The following is a 20,323-nucleotide window of genomic DNA, read 5'->3' on the forward strand; positions in this document are numbered from 1 at the left end:
AATAGTGGTACACCGCTCACCCACCACTGTATAGCATTTCTGTACTGCCACTGTACTGCTGCCAGTCAGTGTGTACTTTAAGGATAAGTGAAATGAGGAAGAAATCCGGTGAAAGAGGGAGGGGCAAGGGAAGAGGTGTTTCCCTGGGCCCTGACGGTTCACGTACAGGCCACAGGGGAGCACTTAAGAAAACCCACTCAATACCGCACATTTATGACTGCATGGCGGCAAAATGCATGCTATCCGCACGCTTCTTGTCCTCATGCAAGGCCTGGGTTGTTGTGTCTCAAAAAGCGTGGCCTTCTCCTCCTGCACCTCCTCCTGTTCCATCACGTGTGCTGCTGCTGGGTTAACGTTTCCGGTCCCTGTTTATGGAACCTCTTATCTTTATTACATTTATGACTGCATGGCGGCAAAAAGCATGCTATCCGCACGCTTCTTGTCCTCATGCAAGGCCTGGGTTGCGTCTCAAAAAGCGTGGCCTTCTCCTCCTGCGCCTCCTCCTGTTCCATCACGTGTGCTGCTGCTGCTGCTGGGTTAGCGTTGCCGGTCCCTGTTTATGGAACCTCTCATCTTTATTACATTTATGACTGCATGGCGGCAAAAAGCATTGCTATATCCGCACGCTTTTTGTCCTCATGCAAGGCCTGGGTTGCGTCTCAAAAAGCGTGGCCTTCTCCTCCTGCGCCTCCTCCTGTTCCATCACGTGTGCTGCTGCTGGTGCTGGGTTAGCGTTACCGGTCCCTTTTCCTGGAACCTCTTCTCTGTATTACATTTATGACTGCATGGCGACAAAAAGCATGTTACCTGTGCAAAGAAACATGACATTTTCCACATTTAAAAGACAGTTTTTCCTTTGAAACTTTACAATCAATTTTCTCAAAAACTATAAGCTCTTTTTCAAATATTTTTTTTCCTCTTGTACCCACTCCCAAGGTGCACATAACCTGCAAATTTGGGGTATGTAGCATGTAAGGAAGCTTTACAAAGCACGAAAGTTCGGGTCCCCATTGACTTCCATTATGTTCGGAGTTCGGCGCGAACACCCGAACATCGCGGCGATGTTCGGCGAACGTTCGCGAACCCGAACATCTAGGTGTTCGCCCAACACTAGGCAGCAGTAGTGTGCCTGTTTAAAGACTGGGACCTTCTTTTTCTGGTTGTGGATAAACTTTAATCTGTACACATTAGCTCATAAGTGCACTAATCTATACCAGTTCACATTTGAATAGCTGGTTTAAAAATTTACAAAGTGAAACATGGTTATCTAAACATCTTTGAAGAATCAACATGCTAACATTGAAAGAAACAAATGGATGAATGTATTAGTGAGTACATGTATAGATCTGTGCAATTTGTGCAAATGACATGTTTTTATTGATAGGCCTTAGTTCTAAACTTTATTATGTTGACACTGAAATAGCAAAGGACTTACATTATTTATTTTCAAAACATCTAATTTCATAACATGATGTGCTTTCTACATCCACGGACCAGATTGCTGCTTTGTTTATTTACCTGATCAATAAAGTATTTGATTTTCTGTAGTGGAAAAAATAGTTCCGCTTTAACTGATATCTTACAGATTAATGAGGGAACGTTGTTCAGTTCTCTTTGTCTTCTGACACGACTTTGGTTATCATGTTATTTTTTTTATATATACAATATATATAGCTTTAGGGGTATAAGTTCAACACTGGATCTGCAGAACATTCAGACAAGAATAATCTCTTTCAGAAAGCTGTGTTTTGGTGCTGAAATTATTTCAGCTAGAACATGAACATACTATATTTGTGACCACGAAAAAAGAATAAGAGATAAAAGAACATATAGCATACATATGCTAAATGAAAGGGACTCCTAGCACCTCTCATGGGTATGCCTTTAAAGAGACTCCGACCAATACTGCAAAGTACTTAAATATGCATACCATTCTGTTGCTTGACATCTCCTCTTTCATTTGATGCCTGAATTGCCATTCTACACCAAATAGTTTCAGTTCGATTTTAATTTAAAAATCGTGGCTGTCATCTTGGCTATGTTATAACTTCCCGGTCATCCATGTCTTCTCTGTTAGAGAAGTGCATCACTGAATGAAGCCGGAAGAGGAAGTGACATGCATGGCCATTGCAAGAGGCTCCTCCAGAGGGGTCATAGCACGACTTTGTTGGAAGTCATCTGGCTTAAAGGCATGCCCATGAGAGGTGCTCGACGTCCCTTTAACCCCAAATACTCTCATGATATATAATTATAATCAATTATTCGTTTTACTTCTCTAAAGGCTCATACACATGCTCAACAAAAGTCTTTTAAATGCACAATTATCAAACAAATTTGTTGGATTAACTTGAGCTGCGTCTTATCAGTTGTTTGAACAATAGCAAACAACTTTTATGGTTTGTTTCAGCAACAAAAGTTGTTTGATAATTGTGCATTTCAAAGACTTTTGTTGAGCGTGCGTATGAGCCTTAATGCCAGTTTTCATTACATTTTTACAGGGATGTAATATGTTTTGTGGTCAGTTTAAATAAACAATGAGATTAATTAAGCTGCCTGCCTATGGTTTGCCAAATGATAATTTTGGTATCACCATAGACCATTGTACAAATTGCAGCTATGGTGGTGCTGCGGCAATAATGTGGGTGCAAGATAATAAGCGTAGATGGCAAGAGCCAGAGTTTTGCTATACTATATCTGAACTTTGAGTTTGAAATTTAGCAGTGGTAACCAGCGCCAGGAGCGTAATTTGGGCACTGGGTAAATTGTGGCTATGGCAGGTGCTGAAGTTTCACTATGTTATAACAGCTTAGAGCACCGAAGGTTAGTGTTAGGAGTAAGTGTGTGTGTGGTTGGTGGGGTTGTGTGGTTGGTTGGTGTATGGTTTATGTGTTAGACATAGGTAGGGGAAGGGTCATTTGAAAGTTAAGTTAGGGTTTAGTTATAGTAGAATATCAATACATTTACCAGTATTCTACTAATGGGTAAATCCATGCCCATTTTATCGTGCATATTTTTTAAATGTTCGCCTGCAACAGGCTACTCCCACCTCCTTTCGCCACACACACTCATCACCGTTGTATTTTTGAATACTTTTTTATCTATGTCCTGCATTCCATTATTGCCATTTTTTATTACCAGACTGGACAGTCCTCTCAGTAATCCACTTCCTGCCATTCTGTGCCTAGATCAGTCCTGACATGTAGATAGTCAATCACAGAAATGGAAATGCAGGTAAATAATAATTGGGTAACACTAAATGTGGTGGGATTGGTCAATGGAGGACATGGAGTAAAGGAGGGAACAGCAATCAACAGCTACAATACTACTCCATAGGGTGTTCAGACTGCTTTTTTGAAGAGTTAGTGGTTATTTTAGTATATTAATGCCTTTAACACACTTAGAACTATGTGATGACTCTCAGTGGTTAAAGATTTGACCTCCAAGACTCAATGAGAGATACTAGGAACCCAATGGTGCAGTGTCATTAGGATAAGTGGGGTTTCAGCAGAGTAGTAAGTTAAACTCACAAAAGTGGGTTGCACTCCTGCAACCACCGTCAGAGCCTGTGGGAAATTAAACCGTTCCTGTTCGGTAACCAAGGTCTACTGTGCAGGTGCAGGCCTGGTCGCTCTCCTCAGATTATTGATACACGTGGTGTACAATACTATACCCTGAAGGGTTAGACTAATGCTAAAAGATAACTATGGTAGGCACCCTAGAAATACTTGTAATTTAAAACATGAATATACAAATTAGGAGTAGTTTGATCTTACCTCCATCAAGGAACAAATATTTATTGATGCACATAAGACAATGCATTTCATGGCTACTGGCCAACTTCCTCAGGTCAATATAAAGTGCCTAAGTTAGAGCACTCATTGTGTGGGTGCCTCTATATCTTATAGCTGCACAGTAAGCAGTTTTACCCTTGGTTGGCACTTTGAAGTTATTCTACTTTTAACACTCACAGCAATGCCTTCTGAATTGTATTAGCATTTATCTACCTTTGAGCAATTTTTGAACATTAAGAGACATAAATGTATGCTTGCATAGTATTACTGTATACTGTAAATATCAGTGTTCACATGCAATACTGTAAAGAGCCAGTTAGGATCCAGGAAAGATTCACCAAATAATATTAATCTACTGTACAATACGATTTATTAAGTGTTTCCATCGTCAGCATTCATTAATATAACATCTAAATTTGTAGATCGTCTTGGATTTAATAAACTGGGCCAATGTTTACCCTCTATAAAATCTGTGCAATGGATTTCAGTCTTTGGACGGATGGTGTTTACCCTGCATCTATATATCAGAGCCTGTATATATATCTGTAGGAAAACAGACAGACAGTGAAATGTCTCACTGTCTGTCATTCATAAAATCCACCTCTCCTATGGGTTTTGTCATATGGTTGGCTGGTAGTGATACATTTACCGCCAGGCACTCCTGTTTATTTACTAGGTGCTTGAAGGTGGCTTCAAGCCTCCAGTGTGGTGAATCATCTGCCCTATGCATGTACATCTGAGCAAGACATAACACGGCATTATTTTTACCTTTTATACATATGTGTTTACAAATACTCCCAGTTGATTAATTTATAGGGCAAACAGCAAGCACTTGCTTCAGGCATTTGCGGTTCATGTAAAAAGCCATGCATGGTCACATTAACATCACCAGAGATGTGACACACAGAAAAAAGGATTTTTATTTTTGCTTCTTTCCTACAGGCAGCCTTATATTTACAGCATATTATTTAATTAAAAAGAAGAGGAAGTATGAGAAGAGGAAATATTGTCTTAAGAAAATGTAAGTCTCTTGGTGTGTTTGAAAAACAAGAGCATTTTTTATACTCTACAGAAAGCTGACTGTAAAATGTTTTTCTTTTTTTCCCCACAACAAGATTTCATTTGTATTATTCTACTTTTCCATAAAAGGAATGAAAGACCCTGGGGTTAGCCCTAAATGTGTGAAGCCTAATATAAAGCCATAAAATCAATTCCTTTGAATTAAATGGACCATATTGCTGTTGTTGGTTGGAGTTTGAGAAAGAAAAACAAGCACATACTTTAGCTTCTTTTAAGCCCAGACTGTGTTTGTACAAATATTTTATAATGATTAAGATTTTCATGAATGAGGTTTATTGCACTTCAGTCTACAAGTAATTTCACAACTCTTTTTTTTAGCAAAAACATAAAACATGTTCAAAGGTGTGTGTTATCTCAGTTGATTCAACAGACTTCCTAGGGAGACAGGAAAAAACAGAGACACCAGGAGCCCCTTATAGTGTAGTATGTCAACAAGTGCTGATCATGTAGTCTTAAAGAGCAACATAATTATCACAAGTGTGGGTTGCACAACTAGCAACCACAGTATGAAGGCAGGAGAGGAAACTCCACCCTCACTTTTTTAGGTTGTCAGATGAGTTGGTCCCACTCCGGAAAAAAGCAATAGTTCAGAAGTGAACACTAGCCTAACTCCTCAAAGCAGCCGGGGGCTGTGACATAACAACAGGGATGGAGAAGGCACCCCAAAAATAGGTGATAGTCAATGACAGGTGTATCTACTATATATTATGTGACTAAAATAATAAAAAATAAATAATAGAAATTGCTTACCTCTAAAAGAAAGGGCAATGCCAATTTCAAACAAAAGATTTATTTTTCATCACACATTATAAATCATAACGTGTTTCGTGGAGCACAGTTCACCTCCTCAGATAAAATACAAACCAGTGTATTTATAGTGTATCGTAGACTGTAAGTTCAGAGCACTTGAAAAAAAGAATAAAGGGAATGAAAGATCCGGGTGTTAGCCCTAAATGTGTAAAGCCTAACATAAATCCATAAAATCAATTCCTTTAAACTACATAGACCATATTGTTGTTGTTGTTGTTGTTGGTAGGAGAGAGAAAAAGAAAAACAAGCAAATATTTTAACTTCTCTTAAGCCCAGACTATGTATGTACAAATATTTTAGTTTTTTTGTGGAATTGGCAAACAGGGCGCTTTATCCTCTAAGCCATCATATCACCATGGTCAGTAACACAAGGGAAACCCATTAAAAATAGGGAACTGTTAAAGAGAGTTTGAAGCCATTCAAAATTCTTCTTTTTACTGTTCATTTATCTTAAGCAATATGAGCATAGGTGAAACGCTCCATTCCCCCGCAGAATGTTTTTATTTAAACCCCCCAAATCACCGGGGAACATTTTGGGGATCCTTTCCTGTTAGAGGTAGAGCTTTGTGCTGAAGCTCTGCCTCTGCTGGAGTCAATCTCTGTGATCGCCGGCTCTCCCCACCCCTCTCAGTCTTACTTTACTGAGAGGGGCAGGGAGAGGCGGAGATCAGCACTTATTGACTCTAGCAGAGGCAGAACTACAGCCCAAAGCTCTGCCTCGCCTGGGCAGCAAAATCCATAAACTGGAAAGTTGTCGATTTTTGCGTCGGGATTTCTGAGGTTTAAATACATTGTTCTGCTGCGGCAATGCAGCGTTTCACCTATAGCCATATTGCTGAAGATAAATGAACAGTAAAAAGAAGAATTTCCACACTTTATTTAAGGCTTTTTCTGCTTTCCAAAACACCCTTCACTTAATTTAAGGACAAGGGGAGGAGGGTGCTTATGTGGAATCTGGAAGGACCCATTAATAGAAAGCTCACGTTTATCTGCAACTTTCTGGTTAAAAGGTGCAGTTATAACTCCCTCTATAACATATTACTCCCTTTTTACCATATATGGGTAAAAGTGAAGAAAACAACAAAAAAAACACTTACACATGTTGTGGAAAGAGATTTCAATTAAGTGTTTTATTGGAGATGATGTGTGTATTGGCTTGCATCAAGTCAGTTAGGGATAAAGACCTTTTTAGTTTTATTGCCTTGGGCTGACAGGTAGAGATGGGAAAAAGTGAGGGACCATTTAATTCAAATGTGATTTAATCCAAGGTAAATATCTGCCATGCTAGTATTTTAGCTTTGTTTTGATCAAGGGGCTAGAACCTCTTTTGTGTTTTTTGTTGCTTGTGTTCTCATTGCTAAGAACTTGTATCTTTCTTCTGTCCCTGTGACAACTTGTAAGACAGTAGGAGGAGCACATCTCTTTTATAAGAGTAATCAAACATCGTTTAGGATAGTAGGTGCAAATTAAATTTTGATTAGTGTTGAGCTTCAAAACAAACCTGAACCAAACCCAGGTACGTGAAACAAAACATTTTATCAGATGATACAGAATTAGAATATGCCTATATGAAACATGTATGACTACTGTATATTGTTAATAGTAACAGAGATCGAAGCAAATTTAATTAGGCAAAGTGAAATTTACTTTGTGAGCTGAACATTTGTGATGCGTGAAGTCAAAGAGGAAGGAATTGCTCCTGTTACTATATGATTTCCTTCCTTTGCATGTTTTTATCCTGGACATTCCTCTAGCAAAATATTCATTTTGTCATGCAGTTTTTACAGAAAAAAAGTAGTAAAAACTACTAAAAACTACAGTAAAGATAGGTGGCAGTAATCAATGCATCATCTTGTCCCACTTAATCTTGGATAAGATTTAGAAGTCTTTCAGAAAGTTTCAAAAGAAGCTTTGATTTAGCCACTATCCCCACTAGAGGGGTATTATTTAAACACTTGAGGACCACAGTGTTAAACCCCCCTACAGACGAGGCCATTTTTCACTAAAAGGGCCAGTGCAGCTTTAAAGAGGAACTCCAGTGAAAATAATGCAATAAAAAAGTGCTTCATTTTTACAATAATTATGTATAAATGATTTAGTCAGTGTTTGCCCATTGTAAAATCTTTTTAAATCCCTGATTTCCATTCTGACATTTATTACATGGTGACATTTTTACTGTTGGCAGGTGATGTAGCTGCTGCATGCTTTTTTGGCAGTTGAAAACAGCCACAATGCAATAAGGTTCACAGACAGGAAACTGCCAGGTGTACCATGGTCCTCAGAGTTTCTTGTGGGAGGGGATTCACCACAATATCAGTCATGCAGAGCCCCCTGATGGTCTGTTTGTGAAAAGGAATAGATTTCTCACGTAAAAGGGGGTATCAGCTACCATAGCCGGCCTTTGACCTGAGCGACCGGAGCGGTCGCTCAGGGCGCCGGCTTCTAAGGGGCGCCTATAGCTGGTTGCCTAAAATGAGGGCACCTACACCTGATTTCCTATACTGGGGGCACTTATTGCTGGCTACCTTTACTGAGGGCACCAACACCTGGCTACCTATACTGGAGGCACCTACGCCTGGCTACCTATGGGGGGGATGGAGAGTCCTTCATCTGACTGCCTATACTGGAGGCACCTATGTTTGGCAACCTATATTGTGGGCACCTTCTCATAAGATCCTATACTGGGGGCACCTATACCTGGCTACCTACCTATACTGAGTCTGAGGGCATTGAAGGGGGGGAAAACTGCTGCCATAACGCGTGGTGCAAATTGTCACTGCTGTGCTATCATTCTAAATGGGGGGGGCTAACTGTCCCACTGATTGTTTTTATCAATATTCCTAAAGGGGTCTAGCCTTCATTTTTAAGTATATTCAGGGTAATGCACTCTTTCCAACCATTTTGTGGTTATTAATAGTATTTTTTCTATTATACATGTGTGACGTGTCACGTAGATCTGAGCATTTGTGTCACAATGTCAAAAAGGTTGGGAACCACTGTCCTAGGAGATATCTCAGGAGAAAAAGTAAATTGCATATGGGCCTGTGTGTGTGTGCGCGCATGCGGGAAGAGGATGAATGGGGGGGCACAAAAATCAGGTTTCGCTCAGGGTGCTGTGAAACCTAAGGCCGGCCCTGTCAGCTACTGATTGGGATAAAGTTCAATTCTTGGTCAGAGTTTCTCTTTAAGGCCTCGCTGCAGGGTCACACAACTCAGCACACAAGTGATTCCCCCCCCCCCTTTTTTTCCCCACCAACAGAGCTTTCTGTTGGTGAAGTCTGATCGCCCCTCCAGATGTTTGTTTATTTTTTGGCAAATATTTTTTTTCAATAAAAAGTTCATTTTTTTCTTATTTATGTGTTCCCTCCTCCCTCTCACAGCCAGCCAATCACTGCAATCGGCTGTCATAGGCTTTAGCTACAGCGGATCACTTCTGTCTCCCCCAGGAGTACAGTCGTGTCACATGGCTGTCCCCAGTACAGTGCTGCCGTGGATCGCAGCGCTGTACAGACTAATTAGATGGCGGTTTCGCCATCTAACAGTCTCCTAGCGCCGATCGGTTCAAGGAGGCTGATGGCAGAGCAGAGCTTCGTCATTCAAGCTTCCTGCCAAGCATTGCTTTTTAGTAAGAGGGCTTTTAGGTCTCTTTTAGTCTCCTGTACATTCCTAGGGGTCTGGGTCACCCCGAACTGTTTGGTTAATCTGTTGTACTGGTCCAAGCTCTATCCCATACAGCCATATCAATCTCTGCCATGTACTGATGAGGACCAAAAGTCCAAAACAGGCTGTCTATATGTGGGGTTGATGTGGCTGTGTAAAATTTAAAGCTATAGGCTTGCTATACACCAGCGGATTTAAACATATAGAAACCAAGAGCGTAATCACTGCACACCACACACAGTGCTAGTGCCAAATAAATAACCATATATCAAGAAAGCAGTAAGTCCTTTTTAAAGCAGCACTACACATGCCTGAAGAAAGGTATAAACATATTTATTAAAGAATAATCAACACAGTTAGAAAAAAATAAAACCAATTAATGCATGGACATACCACTTGGAATATTTATAGTACATAGCAGCAAATATATATCATATATCAATAGCACTTCATATAATAACATTGTACAATGGTAAGTCATATGATGAGGAAACTATCACCTGAGGTGCTCACATAGAGCTCGCTCAGGATTAGAACCCTGGTTCAGTAACCACTAGAGATGTCCTACACAGTTAGCCAGCAGACAGGTCCCAGTGAATTTCTGCTATTCGCGTTCTCGGTGAACTGCGAACATGTGGCATGTTTGACCCGCCCCCTATACATCATCATGGAGCCAAACTTTGACCCCTTACTTCACAGTCAGCAGACACATGGCAGCCAGTCAGCTAGCACTCCCTCCTGGACCCCTAACCCCCCTATTAATAAGCAGTTGCAGTGGCCATATTGGATTCATTCTCTGCTGGCTGCTGACTATTAGTGAGAGCAGGGTCAGACTTGCTGTAGATAGGTAGGGACTAGGGAAAGGATTAGCTAGGCCTTTGTTTTTGTTCCTCGCTTGCTGTGAAAGCACCCCAACCAGCCCTTTTGAGGGCTAGTACATTAGTTTCCTGGGGGTTTTTTTCGGGGTGAAACTCCACAGCCCACACCCAGAGCTGTGTGCACACTACTGCTGTTGCTACATTAAGTTACAAGCACAGTACCACTCCAGTGCATTATTTGTAGGAATGCAATGTGATTTCTTCCCTTTAGGGATTAAAGCCCGATTTTGCGTCAACTCCGTAATTTTTGGTGGGACTTTTGGCATGGATGCCACAGTCCAGGTGTTAGACCCCTTGAAACAACTTTTCCATCACTTTTGTGGCCAGAAACAGTCTTTGTAGGTTTGAAAATTCACCTGCCCATTGAAGTCTATAGTGGTTTGCTGGGTTTACATCATGTTCAAGAACATTTGCAGAAGTTCGCGTTCGCTGTTCGCGAATCAAAAATTCTATTTTCGCGACATCTCTAGTAACCACTGATATAATATAGTGTATAAGTAGCACTAGTAAATATATAATGAACAAGGGTGTAAAATCATCCAAAATAGAAATAATCCAATCAAACAAAACAAAAAATGAAAAAAAATGCACATGAATCATAAAGAATGTAGTGAGCATCAATCAATAACCATGCTGAGTTTGAATGAGACAGTTAGACAAAATGTACTGTGGACACAAGGTGCAACAGACAGCGGTATACTTACCCATAGAGGTGCAGGCAACGGTGGTATAGGAGATGCAGGCCCTCGGTGGACTTCTCCATCGGTATTGCGGCAGTCACAACACTTTTCCACAGAGCGGGGATCTCCCTTTTTACATCTTTGCTCATTATATGAGATGTGCTCACACTACCTATACACTATATCATACCAGTGGTTACTGAACATGGATTCTAATACTGAAGGAGCTCTATGTGAGCACTGCAGGTGATAGTTTCCTCATCATATTACTTACCATTGTACCAATGTTATTTTATAAGGTGCCATTACTATGATATACAGTATATTTGCTGTTATGTACTATTAATATTGCAGGAGGTATGTCCATGTTTTAATTGGTTTTATTTTTTTCTAAGAATGTTGATTACGGTTTAATAAATATGCTGATACCTATCTACATGCATGTGTAGTGCAGCTTTAAAAAGGGCTTACTGCTCTCTTGATATATCACTTAAACATATATGAAAAAATGTATATTTTTATGTTTTGCCTCCTCAATTATGATTTTCTTTATTTTATGTTACATAACATCACCAGTTGGGGATAAGATTAGGGACCACCAAGGGAGAGTTCTGTGTGAGAGTAGGTAGAGGCTAGGTCATATTAAAATATTGGTAAATATTACTGATATTTTACTATATAAATGATGTAGTACAATATCAGGAAATAAACCGATATTTTATCACTTTTCCTGGTGGCCATTTTAGTAGATGTAAACATAGAGGTTACAGTGGGGAATAGTACAATATCAGTATTATAAATTATATTTTACAGCATATTCTGGCACCCATGTTCATAAATGATAAACTGAATATCATTATCTGACTCCCTTGTTAAAAGGAACCATTATTATATGCGCGTTCTTTAGAAGGCTATTACATGTTTAATGGCTTTCAGATGATGCTAATTGAAATCTATGTCCTGTTTAGGAGCTGTTATGCATGCCAGGAATACATTTTACTAACCACTGCCACACGCTCTTGCTGCTTTCACAGCTACAGTTGATCACACCGTTCTCTCCCTCACCGCAGCCCACTAGCCCAGCCATTGACATGATGGCAGAGCTCTGTGAGATGGTCAGGAGACGATTTCATTGGCTCCTTACTCAGTGGTCAATGTGAGCCAATCTCACTGATCATAGGATCAGGAGCCAATGAAACTGGCTCCTGACCAGCTCACAGAGTCTGCTGTCATAGTGATGGCAGAGCGAGTGGACTGAAGCGATGGATGAACGGCGATTCTATGCGGCATGACATCGGCAAGCACCGTTTTGTGTGCCAGTAATCTCTGGTCCTTAAAGGGGCCAGAGACCGCTGGTACTGAAGTGGTTAATTTTACTTTTTTTAACACACGTCAGGTGCTCTTAAGAGCAAGTTATGCTTTTTGCAATGCAACTTTTTGCATTTTTTGCATGTCTTTGCAATTTTAATATGTGTTATTATTATTTACAACAAGCTATTTTATTTTACTGACAGGGAATTAATAATGTACTGATATCTTTAATACATCAGTATTTGTTTATTTTAAATACAGTATAATGGAACAATGTTTGTATGTGTTTATCACATTGTATAACAGTGTTGGACTGGGAGGTTGTAAAGCTGAGGAAATCCACTTGCTGACAAAGCAGCAGTAATCAGGTGTTGCTGCTCACAGTGAAGACTTGCTGCAAGTTTCTATTGGGAATGATAACACAGGGTTACTGTTGCTTGGCCAACAGGTGGATTTTCTCAGTATTTTCCCAGTCCAACACTGTTGTATAACTTAATGTATATTGTGGAACTATGTATGAAACTGTCCAGTTCTGGATATTTATAATAATTATTATTGCTATTAAATCTACATTTTACAGATAATAATGATGTCATTCTAATTGGTAATATAGTCTAAAGAGTAAAAAATACAGCAGGTTTGTAGTTTTCCGTAACTGGTTACCTTGTAAACCCCTTCACAGAAGAAGCCTTAAGCACAGTAATATCTATTATTTGCCTTGCACTGATGAAGGCCTGAGCTGCCTGAAACAACTTTGTGCAGTTTGGATCATATAAATATGTATAGTTAAAGTAATAATTCCATTATGTGTATAGTGCTCTTCTCTTGCTGGACACAAAGCATTTGCAGAGCAGCCACTAGACTGCACTCAGTAGGCAGTAGCAGTGTTAGGGAGTGTTGCCCAAGAACCCAGGTCTCCTATGTCACAGGTAGAGCCCTTAACCATTACACTACCCAGTCAAAGGTTACCCAGCTAAAGGTTATAGTCAGAAATGTAAAACCCCATAAGCCGTGGCTTATAAGGATAAAAAATAATAACTGCATATTTTGTTCACTCTCCTGAAATGATGTATTATGTCTCCATCCCATCATAGCTTTAGTGGGTACCATGTAGAAAGAAATACTCTTTTATAGTACAAAATTAAACTAAATAATACAGATATATGCAGAGACTTGACACTTTTTATATGGTACAACATTAGAAATGTCAGCTTAAACAATTCATTTTCCTAGTTGCTTTGCACTCTTATTCTTGGTATCAGTGGAAGTTACAATCTGTAAGTAATACAGAAGTTTGAGGCACTTAGCTTACTCTCTGGAAAACATAAGCAAAGCACATTTGGAGAACACAGCAGAACTAGGAAATTTTGCCCTGGGGAACAAATTCAGCTCAGAGGCTGCTGTCACGCTAGCTGCATTCCACAAGTGTAATTTTAAAGCATCAATTTACTGTAAATTTAATGAACAACTCACCCTCAGCCAGATTAGAACACAAATGTGATAAACTTGTTTATTGCTAAATAAACAACGAGCTTGGTATAGATATTTGAAAAGTATACCAAATGAAGATGAAAATTCTTAACTTGTTACACACATCAAATTTCACATGATCTTTTATTCACATGCAATTTTTATCAATGCATCCGCCCACTGATAAAAGAGCTGAATGAACTAAAAGTTCACTCTCCCAATGACGCAATAGGGTCACCAAACGTAAGGTCATAAAAATCCAGGCCTGGCCACATTTAGACGGTGACTAGTGGCTATAACTGAAAACTTGCATGCAAAATACAAACTGCAGCTACAAATAGTGGGCCGTGAGGCACCCACTATTTTTAGCTGCAGTTTGTATAGCAGGTGACCCCTGCTATTTTATCAGGGGCCTCTGGAGCCCAAATTTCTAGTTAAAGTCAATAATCACATCAACATGGGCACCTATGGAAATGTCCAAACTTCCATGACACCTCCGGCACCCACTATTTCTAGATACAGTTTGATTAGGATTAGGCATAGATAGGGGCGTGAATAAGGTGGTGATTGCAGTGAGGGATAGTTAGGATTAGGCATTGGATGTGGGGGTCAGTTATAGTTACACAGTGGGGGGGTCGTTAGGAGTCGGTTAGGGTAAGGTGTTGGTTGGGGGGGTCAATTAGGGTTCGGGATCAATAAGGAAGGGTTCAAGTGAGAATAGAGTCAGGTTAGGTCAGTGATAGTAAAATATTGGTAAAAATTACAATATTTTACTATCGTCATTACCTTCATTTTATCAATGTTATACTAGCGGCTATCTCCAGCATCCTTTTCCGGCGCACATTCTTGCATGTACATTTACCCATGGTGTACATACACCATACAAACATGCCCTATACACTTACCTACACACTGCACACAAATGTGCAGTACACATACTCATGCACTGTACACATGCCTGCTGTACATTTATTCATGCACTGAATAAACATGTGTTTTACATTTACATATATGCTTTATACCAAAACGCTGTTTATTTACCCATGCATTGAACACACATGCACTGTACACATAGTGTGCACTGAAGCCTTATATGCATTAGACTAAACTTTAAACTTGCCAGGAGCTGGCCAATGGTCAGTTGACCCACTTCTGCTAAGAATCTAAAGCTGCCCCAATACATTTCCAAAAGAGTGCTAAAAGCTCCTCTAGAGTGCACAACGTCTAAACTTGTGTAGCATGTGTTACTCTAACAATGCTTGCATTACCTTAGATCAGGGCTTTTCAACCCTGTCCTTTAGTACCACCAACAGTGCATGTTTTGCAGAAAACCACAAACATGCACAAGTGAGGTAATTAGTGTCTCAGTAGAGCTGATTAACTACCTCTGTGGATTTCCACAAAACGCACTGTTGGTGGTACTTGAGGACAGGGTTGAAAAGCCCTGCCTTAGACAATGAGGGTTGTTCTGATTGTGCAACATGCGCTAACAACATTAATAATTGCAAAATTGCAGTGTGCTCTCTGTGCATGGTAACTTCACTAAACTTTTGTGAAGATGGCCCCTAGCTCCTTTATTGTTTACATAGCATACAAAAAATAATACCATTTTATAAGGGCAGAGAGTGCTTTTTTGTTTGTTTGTTTGTTTGTTTGTTTTTACACCAAGTGCTTATGAAACAAAATGCATCAAAGCAGAAAAAAATATATCTCTGTCCATGTAAAATACATGGTACATGTTGGATTATTGTGGCTCTGTATATTTAACAACTGACACATCATTGAATTCCAGGTGTGTTTAGCTTACAGAGACAGCAATAGATAATTTGCATATTCAGCAATGATGCATTGTGGGAGACATCAAATGCTCACTCCAATCTGAATAATTGCAAATACTTTCTGTTTTAAGAAAGCAAATGTTTGATTTCCATGTGAAATATAGTAATGGCTTCAGTCAAGGGAATGTCCACAAATTCTTTTACTTTTCAATTCTCAATCCTCAATTCTATTGCAAACCCCCAATGCTGTCATGTGATCAATCAACATGAGGGGGCTTTATCTGGGCATGATTTATGACTGTAGAGAAAGGAAGAACACCATCCACAAAATGTATATGTATATTGGATGTTAACCAATCTCCTACTATACAGGTTGGCGACAATGGACTCCAAGGGAATATTCACAAGATAAAAAGGCTGCATAAACACACTGGCCATTATTCAATTCACTTTCTACCTAAGTATTCTCCTGGGAGATCATTTTTCATCTTATGTTTAAACTAACTTTTCAGCCATCTTCAATTGAAAAGAACCAAAAGTAGGTAAAAAGTACCATAACATTTTTGAGCATTTTCTTGCTTGCTGATGGTTTAAAAGGGGTTTTATTGATGAAGTGTAAGAATATCACCTAGGAGAAGACTCAGGAGAAAAAGTTAATTGCATATGGGCCACTGATTGCAAAATATCAAAGAATATTTTATGACATACAAAACTATTTGTGACAACAGTAACACATATTTATGTTGTCAGCTAAACAATGTCAAATAAAAAATCATAAATGTGTATGCCTGGAGTTTTAAAAAGCTTCTATGTCAGCTATAAACAGCTTTATGTGAACTCTCACTACAGTCCGCAAAGGCATTATAACATTTATGCGCTGTCTTCATTTCCTTTGATCCAATGCAGTAAATAAATATGATTTAGATAGAGAAAGCACTGGAATTGTGGAGGTACAAAGAACAATAACAGAATCAAACTACACAGTACTACATAGCAATAAAATATACAAATGCAGACTTCTATACTTACTTTGCTGCTTCTTGGGAAATCTGTATGAATGTGTCCCTCTAAATTTAGAACTAGTTTACTCGATGGTCTAGTATGTCCAATTAGGCTAGACAAATCAGGTACAGTTAATTAGAGTTATGACAAGGAGCAATTAAATACAGCTATTTTATTTCCTAAAAGGTCAAACGCTGTAGAAAGTTAGACATGAAGAACAACTATGTAAAAATAAAGATTAAACTGATAAAAATGACAGTAATTTTCTTATGTAGATAGACATAAGATCTAATTAATGGATATGGTTGAAGAAGTCAAGCTTGAAATGGCTAAAGCTACATTGTGACATTTTCATTGTGACCTAAGCCCGTACTGTAGACAAAACAGGAAACATACAGTCAAGATGAATGGGGAAACATTTTAGCATGCATTCATGGCTTAGTTTTGAATTCATAAACATATTTTAACTTATATGAATGTTTTAAGCATTTTTTTTAAGATTTATACTCTTGACTAGAAAATTTCAGCAGGGAATTGCATATACAGCAACAGGCATTAAGTAGTTACAAAATAATGTTAAAATCTTGTCACTGTGCAACTATCAGAAAAGATATAAGTGATATGATATAAGTATATGAATCTTTTCCACTTGCTCTCTTGAGCCCGGGGCTAAAATTGAGGTTGACACGCAGAACAAGGAAGCTGCCATAATGCTACAACATTCCTATAAAATATAATGTGCCTGGCTTTACTGCACTGCAGGTCTTTTTTGTTTCTGTTTTTGAACAACACACCTGCAATAAGTATGCAGCTACTGACCTAAGAGTGACTCAAAAAATATGTATACCAATTCACTCATTCACAATGAAGCACAAATGCTAAAAAAAATGTTATTTTAAATGAAAAACAGTAGTTGTACCATTTATAGTACTCTCTCTTTCATTTAAGGAACTATGTACCCATACACATATTTAACTAAATGGAAGATTTTGGTGAACCGTTATTGATCTGCTATCCTTTCATTTACCTTGGAGAGGCAGATGGCATGCTTTGTTGTTTGGTCATACTATGCTGTTTGTTCTAGTCTTTTTTATATGTTTTAGGATATTATTGTGCTTTGAGTTTCATGCCAATGTTCTGATAGTTGTGATTTCGTATACATATGTGTATAAGCTCCAGTGGTACTAGTGTATATAATTTGATATGCATATATTATATCTATATTTCATATACTTTAATAATAACAAAAATGGCATGTATATACTTCTTAAATTAAGAGGTAATGGAAGGTTAACATGTCCCAATCAGAGCTACAGTGGTGTGAAAAACCGTTAACTATTAGTCAAAGATAACATAATTGAACACAAAATGCAGTTTTAAATGATGTTTTGTATTATTTAGTGAGAAAAAAACCTCAAAACCTACATGGCCCTGTGTGAAAAAGAAATTGCCCCCTGAACCTAATAACTGGTTGGGCCACCCTTAGCAGCAATAACTGCAATCAAGCATTTGCGATAACTTGCAATGTGTCTTTTACAGCGCTCTGGAGGAATTTTGGCCCACTCATCTTTGCAGAATTGTTGTAATTCAGCTTTATTTGAGGGTTTTCTAGCATGAACAGCCTTTTTAAGGTCATGCCACAACATCTCAATAGGATTCAGGTCAGGACTTTGACTAGGCCACTCCAAAGTCTTCATTTTGTTTTTCTTCAGCCATTCAGAGGTGAATTTGCTGGTGTGTTTTGGGTCATTGTCCTGCTGCAGCACCCAAGATCGCTTCAGCTTGAGTTGACGAACAGATGGCCGGACATTCTCCTTCAGGATTTTTTGGCAGACAGTAGAATTCATGGTTCCATCTATCACAGCATGCCTTCCAGGTCCTGAAGCAGCAAAACAACCCCAAACCATCACACTACCACCACCATATTTTACTGTTGGTATGATGTTCTTTTGCTGAAATGCTGTGTTACTTCTACGCCAGATGTAACGGGACACGCACCTTCCAAAAAGTTCAACTTTTGTCTCGTCGGTCCACAAGGTATTTTCCCAAAAGTCTTGGCAATCATTGAGATGTTTTTTTTAACAAAATTGAGACGAGCCTTAATGTTCTTTTTGCTTAAAAGTGGTTTGCGCCTTGGATATCTTCCATGCAGGCCATTTTTGCCCAGTCTCTTTCTTGTGGTGGAGTCATGAACACTGACCTTAATTGAGGCAAGTGAGGCCTGCAGTTCTTTAGATGTTGTCCTGGGGTCTTTTGTGGCCTCTCGGATGAGTTTTCTCTGCGCTCTTGGGGTAATTTTGGTTGGCCGGCCACTCCTGGGAAGGATCATCACTGTTCCATGTGTTTGCCATTTGTGGATAATGGCTCTCACTGTGGTTTGCTGGAGTCCCAAAGCTTTAGAAATGGCTTTATAACCTTTACCAGACTGATAGATTTCAATTACAGTACTTTTGTTCTCATTTGTTCCTGAATTTCTTTGGATCTTGGCATGATGTCTAGCTTTTGAGGTGCTTTTGGTCTACTTCTCTGTGTCAGATAGCTCCTATTTAAGTGATTTCTTGATTGAAACAGGTGTGGCAGTAATCAGGCCTGGGGGTGACTACAGAAATTGAACTCAGGTGTAATAAACCACCTTTAAGTTATTTTTTAACAAGGGGGGGCAATCATTTTTTCACACAGGGCCATGTAGATTTGGAGTTTTTTTTTTCTCACTAAATAATAAAACCATCATTTAAAACTGCATTTTGTGTTCAATTAGGTTATCTTTGACTAATAGTTAACGATTTTTGATGAGCAGAAACATTTAAGTGTGACAAACATGCAAAAGAATAAGAAATCAGGAAGGCGGCAAATAGTTTTTCACACCACTGTATGTGCCTAGAAAAAAACAAGCAATTATGATTAGAGATAAGTACTCTTGTAGGCGTAGTGAAGGTGACCTGGAGTTCCCTTTTATTTTATTATTGTTTTCTCTTTTCTCTGCTTCATATTTGTTTCAAATGATATGAATTATGTATTGCTACCCTTAGGGAACACCTGTGTGGCCAAGTTGCATCCGTTATGTGAAACTCAGTATGGTATCTATCAGCACCTGCAGAACTCAAAGGCAAATCTGATTTATTGATCTGGAAGTGGAAGTTGCAATCAGATCATCTTGGATATTTTGAGCTTTCTGCAGAACGACTTTAGAGTTGTGTGGCAGCACTTCCCTCCCAACTTTACAGACAAAAACATGTATCCTTGGATTATCTAACAAACCTTTTTCTTTATAAAAAATAAAATAATAATCCGTACAAGCAAATATATTCAGATGGTCAAATCATACCTGCGCTTCTTGAAGCATTTTCTTCCTGTGGTCAGATTTACTCCTTCAGGATGTTTATTCTGCATGTCATGATGTTCACTGATTTAGGCTACAACATTTCCCATGTTTACTACACTGTCCTGTTTCTTTCACTAAATATCTTGGGCAGTTTCTTCAAACCTTCAAACAATGCAGGACAATTTCTTCCTCTAAGCTAATAACAGTGAGTCTTGGAATTGTGCATTTTTATGGAAAACACATGATTGCTGTGTTAGAGTACTTTTAGCTTTGGGGTAGTATCTAGGCTTGATGGAGATCTATAGCAGACTAATTTTCAGCACTCTCACTCTCTAAACTACATTTCAAAGTTCCTCCAGTGAGACATGGACAATGCTAAAGCCATAAAAACTCTACAGTTTGCAGCTCACTTTTTGAACAGGGATTGACAAAGTACATTTTTGCAACTGTCTATTACAGATACAATTACACCATTGGCTTTCAGGGTCCTAAAGTAATGTTTTTTTTCTACAATGCATAGCTATAGCTTTGATTATCCATA

The 20,323-nt window shown here is 38.9% G+C and overlaps 1 long non-coding RNA gene across 1 annotated transcript in view; it reads left to right on the plus strand.

Annotated features, from left to right (window-relative positions):
• The window catches only part of LOC137547438 (uncharacterized), a 30,250-nt gene extending 10,537 nt beyond the window's left edge, over nt 1-19,713 (plus strand). Inside the window, exons 2-3 of the long non-coding RNA XR_011026588.1 lie at nt 4,734-4,812; nt 19,490-19,713. This is a non-coding gene — a long non-coding RNA (uncharacterized lncRNA). The remainder of the gene's footprint in view (nt 1-4,733; nt 4,813-19,489) is intronic.
• Nucleotides 19,714-20,323: the final 610 nt, after the last annotated feature.

This window comes from Hyperolius riggenbachi, chromosome 1 (genome assembly GCF_040937935.1).
Source record: "Hyperolius riggenbachi isolate aHypRig1 chromosome 1, aHypRig1.pri, whole genome shotgun sequence".
Taxonomy (NCBI): Eukaryota; Metazoa; Chordata; class Amphibia; order Anura; family Hyperoliidae; genus Hyperolius; species Hyperolius riggenbachi.